This window comes from Bos taurus, chromosome 28 (assembly GCF_002263795.3).
Source record: "Bos taurus isolate L1 Dominette 01449 registration number 42190680 breed Hereford chromosome 28, ARS-UCD2.0, whole genome shotgun sequence".
Taxonomy (NCBI): domain Eukaryota; kingdom Metazoa; phylum Chordata; class Mammalia; order Artiodactyla; family Bovidae; genus Bos; species Bos taurus.
The window spans coordinates 45,616,208-45,630,109 of NC_037355.1; the positions used below are offsets into that span (position 1 = coordinate 45,616,208).

At 44.3% G+C, this 13,902-nt stretch overlaps 1 pseudogene; it reads left to right on the forward strand.

Moving 5' to 3' along the window:
- Positions 1-239: 239 nt before the first annotated feature.
- On the forward strand, positions 240-697 carry LOC112444756 (large ribosomal subunit protein eL20-like; annotated as a pseudogene).
- Positions 698-13,902: the final 13,205 nt, after the last annotated feature.

The window sequence follows — 13,902 nt, forward strand, 5'->3', positions numbered from 1 at the left end:
TGAATATTTTCATAATAAACTGTTCAAGAGAAACAAAATTTTAAAACCAACTTCACAGATGTGTACTTTAAGAATGTCCACCAACTAAAGAGCTCAAAGCAAGTTAACTTGCCTTCATCACCCACAGGTATTATGGAATGAAGTTGATACAAGAAAATGTAACACCGCTGTCTTACATATAAACACTCAAAATCTAGCTAGACCTTTTCAGGGGTGGCAGCGAGCACGGACAGAGCGCCATGAAGGCCTCAGGCACAATTCAAGAGTACAAGACGGCAGGGCCGTGCCTGCCTGACTCCCAGGCTCCGCAGGCCGCTTCTCTGTCGCAGGCGCGTGAAAATATATGTGCCTGAGCACGATGTTGCCAAGTGCCCCTTCTGGTACTTTGTGTCTCCACTGAGGAAGATGAGGTCCTCAGGGGAAAAGGTCTACTGTGCACAGGTAAATCACCGCCGCCGGTGAAGACCTTTCGCATCTGGCTGCGCTATGACTTAATCACAGCTGGAACCGGCCCCCCTGCACGTGGCACCATGCCCAGGCCCACTCAACCCAGGTCATGAAGGTGGAGGAGGTCGCAGCCAGCAAGTGTGCAGATCAGCAGTTCCACGACTGCCAGATCAAGTTCCTGCTGCCCCACCCTGTCCTCCATCACCAGCACAAGCCAGGCTTCACCACCAAGAGGCTAACCTTCTCTTAGGTGCAGGCCTTCTCTGTTCCTGCTGCTGCTGCTGCTAAGTCGCTTCAGTCGTGTCCGACTCTGTGCGACCCCAGAGACGGCAGCCCACCAGGCTCCCCCGTCCCTGGAATTCTCCAGGCAAGAACATTGGAGTGGGTTGCCATTTCCTTCTCCAATGCGTGAAAGTGAAAAGTGAAAGTGAAGTCGCTCAGCTGTGTCAGACTCTTTGCGACCCCATGGACTGCAGCCCATCAGGCTCCTCCATCCATGGGATTTTCCAGGCAAGAGTACTCTGTCCCTAGGTCGGTCCAAATAAAACTCACTGGGAAATCCGAAAAATAAAATAAAATCCAGCTGGAATGGTATCAGCAATTAACACTTATTTAACCTTTACTCTGTGCCAGAACATGTATTGTCTCATTTTTATCTTCAGGACAGCCCTATGAGGCAATAACTAATATGACCATTTTATAGTGAGAAAACTGAGGCTCCTAAAAGTGAAGGAGGCTTTCTAAGTCTGGACAGCCTCTCGTGGGCAAAGTCAGAGTTCACACTCAGATCCACGTGACTCTAGGACTAACACTGGTCAGCCATAAGACTCTGCAGACCTGCTGTGTCAACACTGGCCGCTATTACAAGCAGCTGCTTCACCAAAAGTGAAGGAAGTCTGAATTGAGATGTGCTCAGAGTATGAAAGACACCAAATTTCTAAAATTCGAAACAGAAAAAAAGGAAAGAAAATATTTCTGATCATTTTTAATGTTGTGTGTTGAATCAGTATTTTGTATATATTGAGTTAAATAAAACATATTTTTAATTAATTTTAACAATTACTATTGTGAAATAGAAAATCTCCTACCATATCAATAAACAAGGATATAACAGTCATCAGTGATTCCAGGCCTCCAAACGTGAATGAGGACTCCCAAAAGAGAACACAATGCCTGCGATCCAGCAGATGCCACCAACCCTCACAGTGATTGCTGAGGAGCTGGGGGTGGGGGGATGTGATAAATCAAAAAGACAGGACACTGGCCCCAGATAGCTAGATGTATGTGAAAGAAATGACTTCGATAATCCCAGACTCTTGCATTTTCCCAGACATAGAAGAGCGCTAAACTCCTTAACTTGATATCTGATTTTCCTTACAAAAACCTATGATGTTCAGACTGCCTGCCTCTTTTGTTGCAAACCTGTATATAGCCTGACACTGTCTTCTGCCTTCTCAAAGCAGTCTCCCACGGCCACTTGAAATGCTATTTCTAGAGCTTGGAGTCCTAACATTCCCACCAAATAAAATAATTCTCTACTTTCAGATTGTGACTACCTTTTTAGTTGACACTAGAAATGTTTTAATTGTATTTGTAGCTCACATTAAATTTCTACTGAATGTGAAATTCCAGTCTACACCTATCTGACTACACCTATCTGACTCTGAAATGAATTGTTTTGCATTTCTTTCCTCTGTTTGACTCAAACCTCCTTGTGACAAAAATAATACAAAAGGGGTTGGTGAAAAGAATCACCTTAGGCACACATATTGCCAGCCTGAACTCAAAGGAAGGAGGACAGTATTGTCATAGGAGGGGCAGTAGGGGCAGGCATGCTTGGACTGGCAGGCAGGTGACATGGAAGTACTTGTTTTAGCTACAGGAGGGGTTCTCATGTGAAGATCAAATAGACGAGCACATACTAGGCCTCTCCTACATTACAAAAGACCATCCATTGTGAGGTTTGCTATTTAGTGAATGCCTGCTACATACACACTTCTCTAATCTTGCCTGGATTCACAGAGATTCATGGTGGTTTAAAAACATTGATTTTCCCTCCACTGCACTGAAGTGTGAAAAGAGGTAAGAGTAGAACCCCAGAGTAAGTAAGATAAGACAATGCCTCTGCTGATACACCTGGCCCCTTGTCTCAAGCCCCAGAGCCCTGCGGCCCCATCACAGAAATCTGAGCTCACGCTCAGGCCAAGACTGGACACGTTAGGGGAAGTAACAGTGTTAGGTATATTAGTGCCAGATTGTGAATTCCTTTGGAGTCCATCCTGAAGGAAATGGGAAACCACTGAAGATACAGTAATGGGAGGCAAATTAACATAAGGTTGGCAAAAGGGACAGGATCATGGAATTTAATAGAAAAAGACTGAAACCTTTGCTACTTTTCCAGGAGTGCTTGCCAAATGTGACACTTCAGCAGGATGGGAGATGGCTACACACCACCAGAAAGGGCCTCTGGTGGGACTTCTGACTCCTTCATCTAGACATTGAATTTCACCCTAACCCTATTTCTAATGTCCTTTCCATTCCTAAAATTCCCTGACCCTGTCATGCTGTAATGCCATGGTTGTTTTCTGTTCATTTTTCCACGTTTTTGGAAAGGAACAAGCGATAGAATATTTAGTGTTATATGTAACCATCCAAATGCACAACAAATATTTCTGTTCCAATCATCCTAGCTACATCTTCTGTCATACAGAAATAATATTACATCCATTCTATGTTTCAAGATGAATGAAATTGTCCAAAATTTCACAGACATTGTGGTTGGCAACCCAAACTAAACTGCCTTTTTAATCCCTTTTTGTAATTGAAGTATAACAGATTTACAACGTCGTATTAGTTTCGGGTGTACAGCACGGTGATTCAGTAAGTAGATATTCTTTTTCATATTCTTTTGTTATTCATTATTACAAAATATTGGGGTTTCCCTAGTAGCTCGGTCAGTAAAGCATTCACCTGAAATGCAGGAGACCTAGGTTTGATCCCTGGGTCAGGAAGATCCCTTGGAGTAGGAAATGACAATCAACTCCTGTCTTCTTGCCTGAACAATTCCACAGACCTGTGGAGCCTGGGGGACTACAGACATGACTGAGTACACATACATAGACACACACAAAAATATGGAATATAGTTCCCTGGTCTCTACAAAAACTAAACTGGTTTTAATGAAATTAAACAGACAAGAGTAGAATGACAGAACACATCATGCCCTCTAACCTAATCCTTGAAACCATTCCCACTAAGTTGCCAAAGTGGTTTTCCAGATTTGTAGATTATTATCTTTATCACAATTGCCTCACAACCACACTCATGATAGAAGGCTTTCACGGGGTGTGAGGAGTTCTGCTGGCTACCTTTCATAATGACTTTCTAACACAACTCTGCAAATTGGGCCTTAGTGGGCCTTCATTACACAGATAGGAAAACTCAAGTTCAGAGACTTTTGTCCCTCACCCTAAAATGGCATCTCTCCAGAACCTCCTGCCATCTAAGACCTCCACACAGACACCCAAATATTGAAAGATGGTTTTCATATGCCCCACCCTCCCCCCGAATTCTCTCAAAGCTGAAAACACTCTGCTCCTTCCACTATCCCCCATGATTCTGTATCCTTTCTTGATCCCAGCCACCTTCCAGGGAGCTCTCCCCACTCACGTCCCACCCTCCACCCAGTTATTACTGTTGTTGATCTAATTGGCATCCACTCCATACCTTTATCCAATTTATTGGCAAGAACGAAGAGCAGCACACAAGGCAGCACAGCACGTGTACTCAGCTGTGGAAGCTCCTAAGTTCTGGGGCCAGTTCTGTCACCTGCTAACACTGTGCTGTGGAAGTTCCTCAGTTCTGGGGTCAGTTCTGTCACCTGCTAACACTGTGATTAGAATCACAGTACTGAAAACTCAGTTTCCGTACCTGTGAAGTAGAAAATTATCAGTACTCCATCCCAGAAAAGTGGGGATACAGGAAGGATTCAACAAAGGAAAAAGTCAAATAGGGCAGAGGCAAGAAGTGACCTTGACTGGAGAGAAGACAAGTTCAAATTCCAGCACGCTGCAGGAAGAGCTGTACAGTGTAGCATTAAAAAACAGAGTGTCCAGCCAACACCCTAGGTTCAAGTCTTAGGGCTTCCTTGGTTTCCTCTTCTGTTTAACAAGGAGAATAAGTGCATCTACCTCACTTAAAGAAGCTGCCTCATGGATCCTGACTAGGAGCCCCATTAAGACAAAACCCAAACTTTTTCAGCTAATTTGTTAGTGGGTGAGGTACCTATAATTCAAATACAAGCTTCAGTACTTGAGAAGGCTTGCTTCTTAGAATTCATTTAGTTTATCAGTCAAAAAATATGTGTTTTCACTGTTATATCTAAAATGGATAACCAACAAAGATCTACTATATAGTACATGGAACTCTGTTCAGTGTGACGTGGCAGCCTGGGTGGGAAGGGGTTTGGGACAGAACAGATACTTGTATATGTGTGGCTGAGTCCCTTTGCTGTTCACCTGAAACCATCACAACACTGGTAATCAGCTATAGCCCAATACAAAATACACAGTTTAAAAAAAAAAAAAACTTTCATCATTGCAATGAAAAGAATAAAATACTTAGGAATATATCTACCTAAAGAAACAAAAGACCTATATATAGAAAACTATAAAACACTGGTAAAAGAAATTAAAGAGGACACTAATAGATGGAGAAATATACCATGTTCATGGATCAGAAGAATCAATATAGTGAAAATGAGTATACTACCCAAAGCAATCTATAGATTCAATGCAATCCCTATCAAGCTACCAACAGTATTTTTCACAGAGCTAGAACAAATAATTTCACAATTTGTATGGAAATACAAAAAACCTCAAATAGCCAAAGCTATCTTGAGAAAGAAGAATGGAACTGGAGGAATCAGCCTGCTTGACTTCAGGCTCTACTACAAAGCCACAGTCATCAAGACAGTATGGTACTGGCACAAAGACAGAAATATAGATCAATGGAACAAAATAGAAAGCCCAGAGATAAATCCATGCACCTATGCACACCTTATCTTTGACAGAGGAGGCAAAAATATAGAATGGAGAAAAGACAATCTCTTTAACAAGTGGTGCTGGGAAAACTGGTCAACCACTTGTAAAAGAATGAAACTAGAATGCCTTCTAACACCATACACAAAAATAAACTCAAAATGGATTAAAGATCTAAACATAAGACCAGAAACTATAAAACTCCTAGAGGAGAACATAGGCAAAACACTCTCCGACATAAATCACAGCAGGATCCTCTATGACCCACGTCCCAGAATATTGGAAATAAAAGCAAAAATAAACAAATGGGGCCTAACTAAACTTAAAAGCTTCTGCACAACAAAGGAAACTATAAGCAAGGTGAAAAGACAGCCTTCAGAATGGGAGAAAATAATAGCAAATGAAGCAACTGACAAACAACTAATCTCAAAAATATACAAGTAACTCCTGCAGCTCAATTCCAGAAAAATAAACGACCCAATCAAAAAATGGGCCAAAGAACTAAACAGACATTTCTCCAAAGAAGACATACAGATGGCTAACAAACACATGAAAAGATGCTCAACATCACTCATTATCAGAGAAATGCAAATCAAAAACCACAATGAGGTACCATTTCATGCCAGTCAGAATGGCTGCTATCCAAAAGTCTACAAGCAATAAATACTGGAGAGGGTGTGTAGAAAAGGGAACCCTCTTACACTGTTGGTGGGAATGCAAACTAGTACAGCCACTATGGAGAACAGTGTGGAGATTCCTTAAAAAACTGGAAATAGAATTGCCATATGACCCAGCAATCCCACTGCTGGGCATACACACTGAGGAAACCAAAATTGAAGGAGACATGTGTACCCCAATGTTCATCACAGCACTGTTTACAATAGCCAGGACATGGAAGCAACCTAGATGTCCATCAGCAGATGAATGGATAAGAAAGCTGTGTGGTACATATACACAATGGAGTATTACTCAGCCATTAAAAAGAATACATTTGAATCAGTTCTAATGAGGTGGATGAAACTGGAGCCTATTATACAGAGTGAAGTAAGCCAGAAAGAAAAACACCAATCCAGTATACTAACACATATATATGGAATTAGAAAAGAGACACAGATGTATAGAACAGTCTATGGACTCTGTGGGAGAGGGTGAGGGTGGGATGATTTGGGAGAAACATGTATAATTCAATGTTTGGCACTGAAACATGTATAATATCATATGTGAAATCAATCACCAGTCCAGGTTCGTTGCATGATACAGGATGCTCGGAGCTGGTGCACTGGGATGACCCAAAGGGATGGTATGGGGAGGGAGGTGGGAAGGGGGTTCAGGATGGGGAACACGTGTACACCCGTGGCAGATTCATGTTGATGTATGGCAAAACCACTACAATATTGTAAAGTAATTAGCCTCCAATTAAAATAAATAAATTTATATTAAAAAAACTATGTGTTTAGCACCTTCAATGTTCCAGATATTATTCTAAGCCAATGCAAAAATAAACAAATAAATAAATAAACATGCCTAACCTCATGCAGTTTACATTCTAGCAAGAATAAGCAGTGGATAACAAATAGACAAACCATATATGATGCCAGAAGGGATAAGTAAGCACTATAGTATAAGAAACAAAGCAGCACAAAGGAGTGGGGAGAAAGGCTGAGTATTAAGGAGAGTCAAATTGGACCTTACAGAGAAAACGATATCTAGGCAAAAGCTCGAAGGAATACATCTGGGGAGGAATATTCCAGCAAGAGTTACCCTAAAGCATGAACCTTCTTGATGGATACGTGCCTGGTGTCCCAGAGGAATAGCAAGGAGTCCATGGGGGAGAGACTGGAATGAGGGAGGGACAGAAGGTCACAGAGATGCAGGAGCCAGACTGTGGAAGGAGGTCAGGACAGCGGGATGGATTTTTGCCTCTGTTCTCAGGGAGCTGAGAGGCATTGCAGATTTTGAACGTAAGAGGTCCTTGAGTGCTCTGACATTTTAAAAGGATCATTCCAGTTGCTCCATTGAGAGGAGTCTATAATACAGCAAGGGTGAAGGAGGGGAATCTGTTTAGAAGCTCTTAGAATAATCCTTAGGAATGAAGTAGCAGTGTCTCGTACTAAGTGGCAGCAGAGGAGGAGGTAAGTGGTTGGATTCTGGACTTCCGTTTTACATTTTTTTTATTGTGGTAAAATACATATAATATAAAATTTACCATTTTAACCTTTTAAGTGTACAGTTCAGTGGTATTAAAAACATTCATATTATTGTGCAACCATCACCATCATCTATTCCCAAACTCTTTTTATCTTGCAAAACTGAAATTTGGATATCTTTTGAAAGTGAAGACAACCAGGCTTCCTGACAGATGGTGCATCTTTGATCCTATAAGCATATCTATTTCAAACAGTACGTGGCCCAGGAAGTCAACTGCTGGGTTGCGGAAATTACTTTCACTGAATTGATCTGTTGAAGATGTTTCTATAGAGAACCCAAGGGCTTCAAGTTTAGGTTTTCAGAGTATGGCTACCTCTTGTGTACATCCAACTCCACCTTATTATCCAGAAGGTCATGGAGGCTCTCCATCACACTTTGTTAGAAATCACCTGACAGTTTACGCAGGGTTAAGACATGATGGCACTAGAGGTAAAGAACTCACCTGCCAATGCAGGAGACATCCCTGGGTCAAGAAGATCCCCTGGAGATGGGAATGGCAATCTGCTCCGGTATTCTTGCCTGGAAAATTCCATGGTCAGAGGAGCCTGGCAGGCTACTGTCCATGGGGTCACAAATAGTCGAACATGACTGAAGCCACTTAGCATGCACAAGACATAACTAGATGCTCAAATCTGTCACCAAAGGAGCTTGAAAGGCTGGGTGTCTTCTGCTGGGTCCAGGAGTCATGGCTGGAGTATGGGCAGACAGGGATACTGAAACAAAACCCATCTTTGAAAACTAGGGCTGTAGCAACTGCAGGCAAGCCTTGGGCTGAGGAGAAATCACTTTCCTCCAAAGCATTGCTCCCTCTGGGTAGGGTAATATGGCCTGGAATAGGACCCATAATCTCCAACTCCCAAGGTTCTCCAGAACCCACCATGCATCAGCAGCCCCTGGGTCTCCTGCCCCATTCTGGCCCTGGCTCACCGTCTGCTTAGGTATGCACACCCAAAAATACAGTGATAGCTTGGAGCCAATGCAAGTCCCAAAGGACTAATTGAGGGGTTGGCAACATTGTTCTGTAAAGGGCCAGAGAAAAATATTTGAGGTTTTGTGGCATCTGTCATGACTTCTCAGCTCTGCTATTGTAGGTCAGAAGCAGCTAGAGTCAATATGTAAACAAATGAGCATGGCTGTGTGCCAAAAGCTTCATTTGTGGATACTGAAATTTGAATTTATATAGCTTTCTCATGTCTCAAAATATCATTTTCTTTTGATTTTTCTTCCAACCATTTAAAAATATAAAAACCATCCTTGTGTTTCTGGCCAAACAAAAACAGACAGTTGCTGGACTGGCTCATCAGCCACAGTTTGAGAAACTCTGGACTAAATCATGTGTCTTGAAGAGCCTTTGTAGCCACCAAGACAATCCTGAGGACCAGACCTCACTGCCCTGGCCCCATCTGGCTGCAGTGGAAGGGAGGCCCTGGCACCCCGCTCCCTCAGCTGGGCACCAAGGTGCAGGACTTGCTCATGGTGGCCGTCTTTCTGCTATGGCACCAGCTCAGATGTAACAAGGGCACATCCACTGCTAATTCAGAGATGCCGCACAAATGAGAACAAGGCGCCTGCTCTTCATGACACTTTCCTGCCATCTGCTGGAAAATCATTATAGTAATAAACATCCACCCCGATGGTGAATTAGAACAGCACTCACTTCAAGTTTTGCAATGATCATTTGTTCAATTTAAGCAGTGGCCCTGGGATTGGGAAATATAGAAGGGGAAGCAACTAACTCACAGGAGTCCCAGAAAATGTCACACAAATGACAAAAAGATCTCTGTTCCACAGCTTCCTTTCCTTTCTAGAAAGGAAGGAAGGAAAAAAGAGATCTCATTGCTGTTCTTGTTCAGTGTCTGAAGGATTCACCTATGATGAAGGTGTTCTACAGAAGGCCCTTCTCAGGTAAATGGGAGTCCCACCAACTTGCCTCCAGAGACCCTGGAGAGACAGAGAGGGGAAGAGGCCATCAGCACCTGCCAACTCGAGCATATTGCACGACAGTCCTTCTAAGCCACAGCCAGTCCACATAGCACTGAGGTTCTATTAATTTTGAAAAGACTTGGTGCAGAGAGCCAGAAGAACTTGAGTTAGGCTTACCTTTTTCACTGACTTTGGCCAACACCCGGCCTCCTCCTGCCTTGGTTTTTCTGTTCCTTAGAGGACAACACAACAAAATGTTGCTGTGTCGTAGAAGTTATGTGACAGTGAAATGAACACTTTTTGCACAAAATTACTATCAGAATGTGCGATCCCCTGACCCAAAGGCTGGAGTGAGAACAGGAGGTGAAAGCAAAAGAGCTGGTTTTGCTCATGTGAAGTGTAAGAGGAAAAGCACGCAACCCTAGAAGATAGTCCATGACATGGCTCCAGGCTTTCAGGACTTAGCAACAAATCCCCAGGTGTCAGAATGAAAAGGGAAAAGGGTCAGAGAATGAGATCATGGGATATTTTCAAAGACTATAGGGTCCACCATTCCAAATTTAAAACCAAAACCTTTGCCATTTACTCTAGGGAAGCAGGGAAAGAAGAAACAGGGGGTGATTTATTTCTCCGTGCCCCCAAGTCTCTGGACATTTGCAGTGCTCCCAGGCAGGTTGTGAATCCAGGTCAAGAGTTCCCACAGCAAAACAGGTGTGGGCACAGTGAAGGCTTGGGAAGCCTAAGGTGCATGTCAGCTGGAATTCACGGGACCTGGGATGCAGAGAGCCCCTTGTCAGGCCAGGGGTAGGGGTCAAGCAGAAAGTGCAAACATCAGACCCAGATCTGGTTACTCAATTGTCCAAGGAAGAGCCAGCAGATTCCAGTGTTATGACAGCTGCACAGGGCAGTTCAGCACCAGCACTCTGGTGCAGAGACAATGGGTCCTTTGTGGGCAAAGGCCGGTGTGGGGGATGTAGGGTGAGTGTTCTCCAGGACCTCAGGAGGGGAATGCTGAGCGGGGAGGGCTGAGTATTGTGGCTCACCCAATCCCATGTCCACCATGAGTGTCAAGGCCCTTGATCAGCTTTAAAAACTAGTTTCCATCTCCTCGTCTCCAGACTAAACTTCCATGTTGAAGCTTCTATCTAGGAATATGAGGTTTCTCTGGGAAGACATGTTGTGAAGACTGCCTTCTTTGCACACAGGGCATTCAGCATAACACCTCTGGCACAGAAAGCACAGGCCAGTGGTCAATCCATTCTGATCCATACAGGAAGGAAGGAGCCCCCACCTGCTCACCCATCAGCACTTTCTAGGCAGCCGCCCCCATGGTACCACGTGTGCAGTGGTAGCCAGGCCTGTTCCTCCCAGCTATAGTCAACCTAAGGGTGAGGTGAGGGTGTGCCAGCCAGTTTTAAATCTAAAATGGCTGAACCATCACTAACTAGGCAGAATTAACCAAGTGGTTGAGTTAGGCATAAAGTGGAAAGAAATTAGATTGGAATTATGGAAAATACTTACATTTCTTTCATGCCCAAGTCTAACTGGGAGCTGTGGACCACTACAAACGCATTTCCCCCTAATCTGCGAGTCCGTTTAATCAGCACCCTCAAGCGCCGGCATCAGGAGGAATCCACCTCCCCTGCCGTTTCTCACAGGCCGGACCCCACCCGCGCTCTGGATGTCACATCCGTGTGATAAAGTCCAAAGAAAGGGGAGCAAGCAAGTTCCACTGGATCCACTTGATCGTAACACATGCTGTTGTTTTTCTTAAAGAATTCCTTCGGGATGGAATGATTCTGTTTGGAAAGTCAATAAACTTAAGTTCATAAAAAGATAGTGCGTTCCAAACCTTTTCAGTGATTCTGCAATGTAAAGCCCGGTGCAGTCAGGAAAGAGGTTCCTAAACGTGCCTGCCCTGCCCCCTGCTGGAAGCTTCCAGGAAAGACGCGTCTCGGTCCACGGCGGGCCCTTTTGCAGTCGTCAGCGCGCCCGGCGAGCGGAGTGCTCAGAGCCCGCCAGGCGTCCCCGCTTCCACTGCTAACGCATCTGTCTTTATAAAGCACTTGCTAAGCGGTCTTCTAAGTAACATCGTTCTTAATTCTTGGAAATCACTTGGGCTCAGCGAGCTCCTCTGGGACCCTCCACAGGGCCTACGGACCACAAGATGTCCAGAGGGCACACCAACTCGCCAACTGTGGGTACCAAATCTGAGCCAAGAGGCTGCTCAAGGAGGTGATTTGTGTCTGTGTGGCAACACGTGCTCCGCTGCTTCTGGGGTCCTCTGTGGCTGCCCCTTTTCCATCCACTGACATATAAGCCAAAGAGACTTTCAGGCAGGGAAGGGCTCCAAGGTGACTTCTGGCCACAGGGAGTCTCCGAGACCAACTTACTGGGGGGATCCAAAATCTCTAAGTGGGCAGGAGTACCTCTAAGGGACCTCCAGAAGGGAGGGGCAGCAACCGAAGCTGCTGCAACAAGAGAAGAGTGTAAAATTATCCTAATTGGGGGAGGAGGGGGTGTAGGCTTTAGAATACCACCCAACATTAAATTGCAAATATGAAGCATCTTAAATGTTCAACAGTGTGGGAATGATTATGTTATCATTAATAATATCCATTTGATTGAATGGGCAATTTTTATTTACCACTATGACCACATTGTGCCTTTAACAGAAATGTTTATGATACTTTTCTCTGTTTGACAGTTGCTAAGACGCTTCAGTCGTGTCCGACTCTGTGCGACCCCATAGACGGCAGCCCACCAGGCTCCCCCGTCCCTGGGATTCTCCAGGCAAGAACACTGGAGTGGGTTGCCATTTCCTTCTCCAATTCTGTTTGACAGAATTAGTAACAAATTTTTCTTCTTTGTTTCAGTATTCTTCTATTGTTGTATTGTTCTTATCCCCAAAACATCTTTTTCTGAAAAAAGAAAGAACATTTGGGAACAAGAGAGGATATATGAAAGAACAAGTCTCCCAAGAAGACAAGCAGGTTAGAGTGCTTGACCTGCTGCCTGCTTCCAAAAGCAGTGTCAGGTGGCCCCACAAGGGCTCCTGTGGCAGCAGTGGCACAGAAGAGCTGGGGCGCAGACCCGCTGCGTTCACTTCCTCAAAACAGAACGGGATTCTGTACATGAAAAGAGGACAGCAAGTGCCTGAGGAGTGGCAGAGGGAGCTGGAAGGGGATATGCGGGAAACAGGGTGTCCAGTGGTCAGAGGTATGAGCCTGGGGCTGGACCACAGAGGCTTTGCGGCTCCGCTTCTTGCCTTGGGGGTTGTGGCATGCTCATCACCATGGCTCCCCTGATTTAACCCCCTTCCTCAGGAGGGTAATTACCTGCCTCTTAAAGCTGTGAAGAGGAAACACAAATCATCACCCATAGAGGGACTTCTCTGATGGTTAGGTAGTTAAGAGTTCCGGCTCCCAGGGCAGGGTGCCAAGGTTCAATCCCAGATCAGGGAACCAGATCCCACAGGCCACCGCTAAAAGATCGTGCATGCCGCAACAAAGACCCAGCACAACCAAATAAATAAATAAAAATTACTCCACCCTTCGAGCACTTGGAAGAGGGTCCACACACAGAGCAAGCTCCTAGGAAGCGTTAGCTGACTGTGTTTAGCGCAGGCGCCTCTGAGGAACTTTGGAACAAGCTGGGCGTGCCGTTAAAGACAGGCATTAGCCTCTACTGCGTCCTTTAGACGCATCACAGAAGTTGTGGCTTGCCTTTGCCTTCACGAATTCTGTGATGACAAATATGTACACAGTGTTAATGAAATTTTTCTTACTCTCTGTATTATTGCAACTAAATATACATGCCAAAATTAACCATTTTTAAATATACAGCTCAGTGGCATGGAATAAACATTCACATTGTTGTAAAACCATCAGCACTATCCATCTCCAGAATTTTTGCATCATCCCAAACTAAACTCTGTACCCATTAAACTGTAACTTCCCATTTTTCCCTCCCTGAAGCTGCTGGCAGCCACCATTCACATTCCTCTCTATGAATTGGACTGCTCCAGGCACCTCACATAAATGGAACCACGTAATATTTGTCCTTTTGTGACTGGCTTCAAGGTTATCAAGGTTTACCGATGCTGTAGCATGTATTAGAGTTGCTTCCTATTTCAGGCTGAATAATATTCCATTTCAGGTACACACACGTTTTGCTCATCCATTCATCCATGGATGGGCATGTGGGTTGTTTCCACGTTTGGCTATTGTGGATAATGCTGCCATAAACATTGGTATTCAAATGTCTGTTCGAGTCTGTGCTTTGA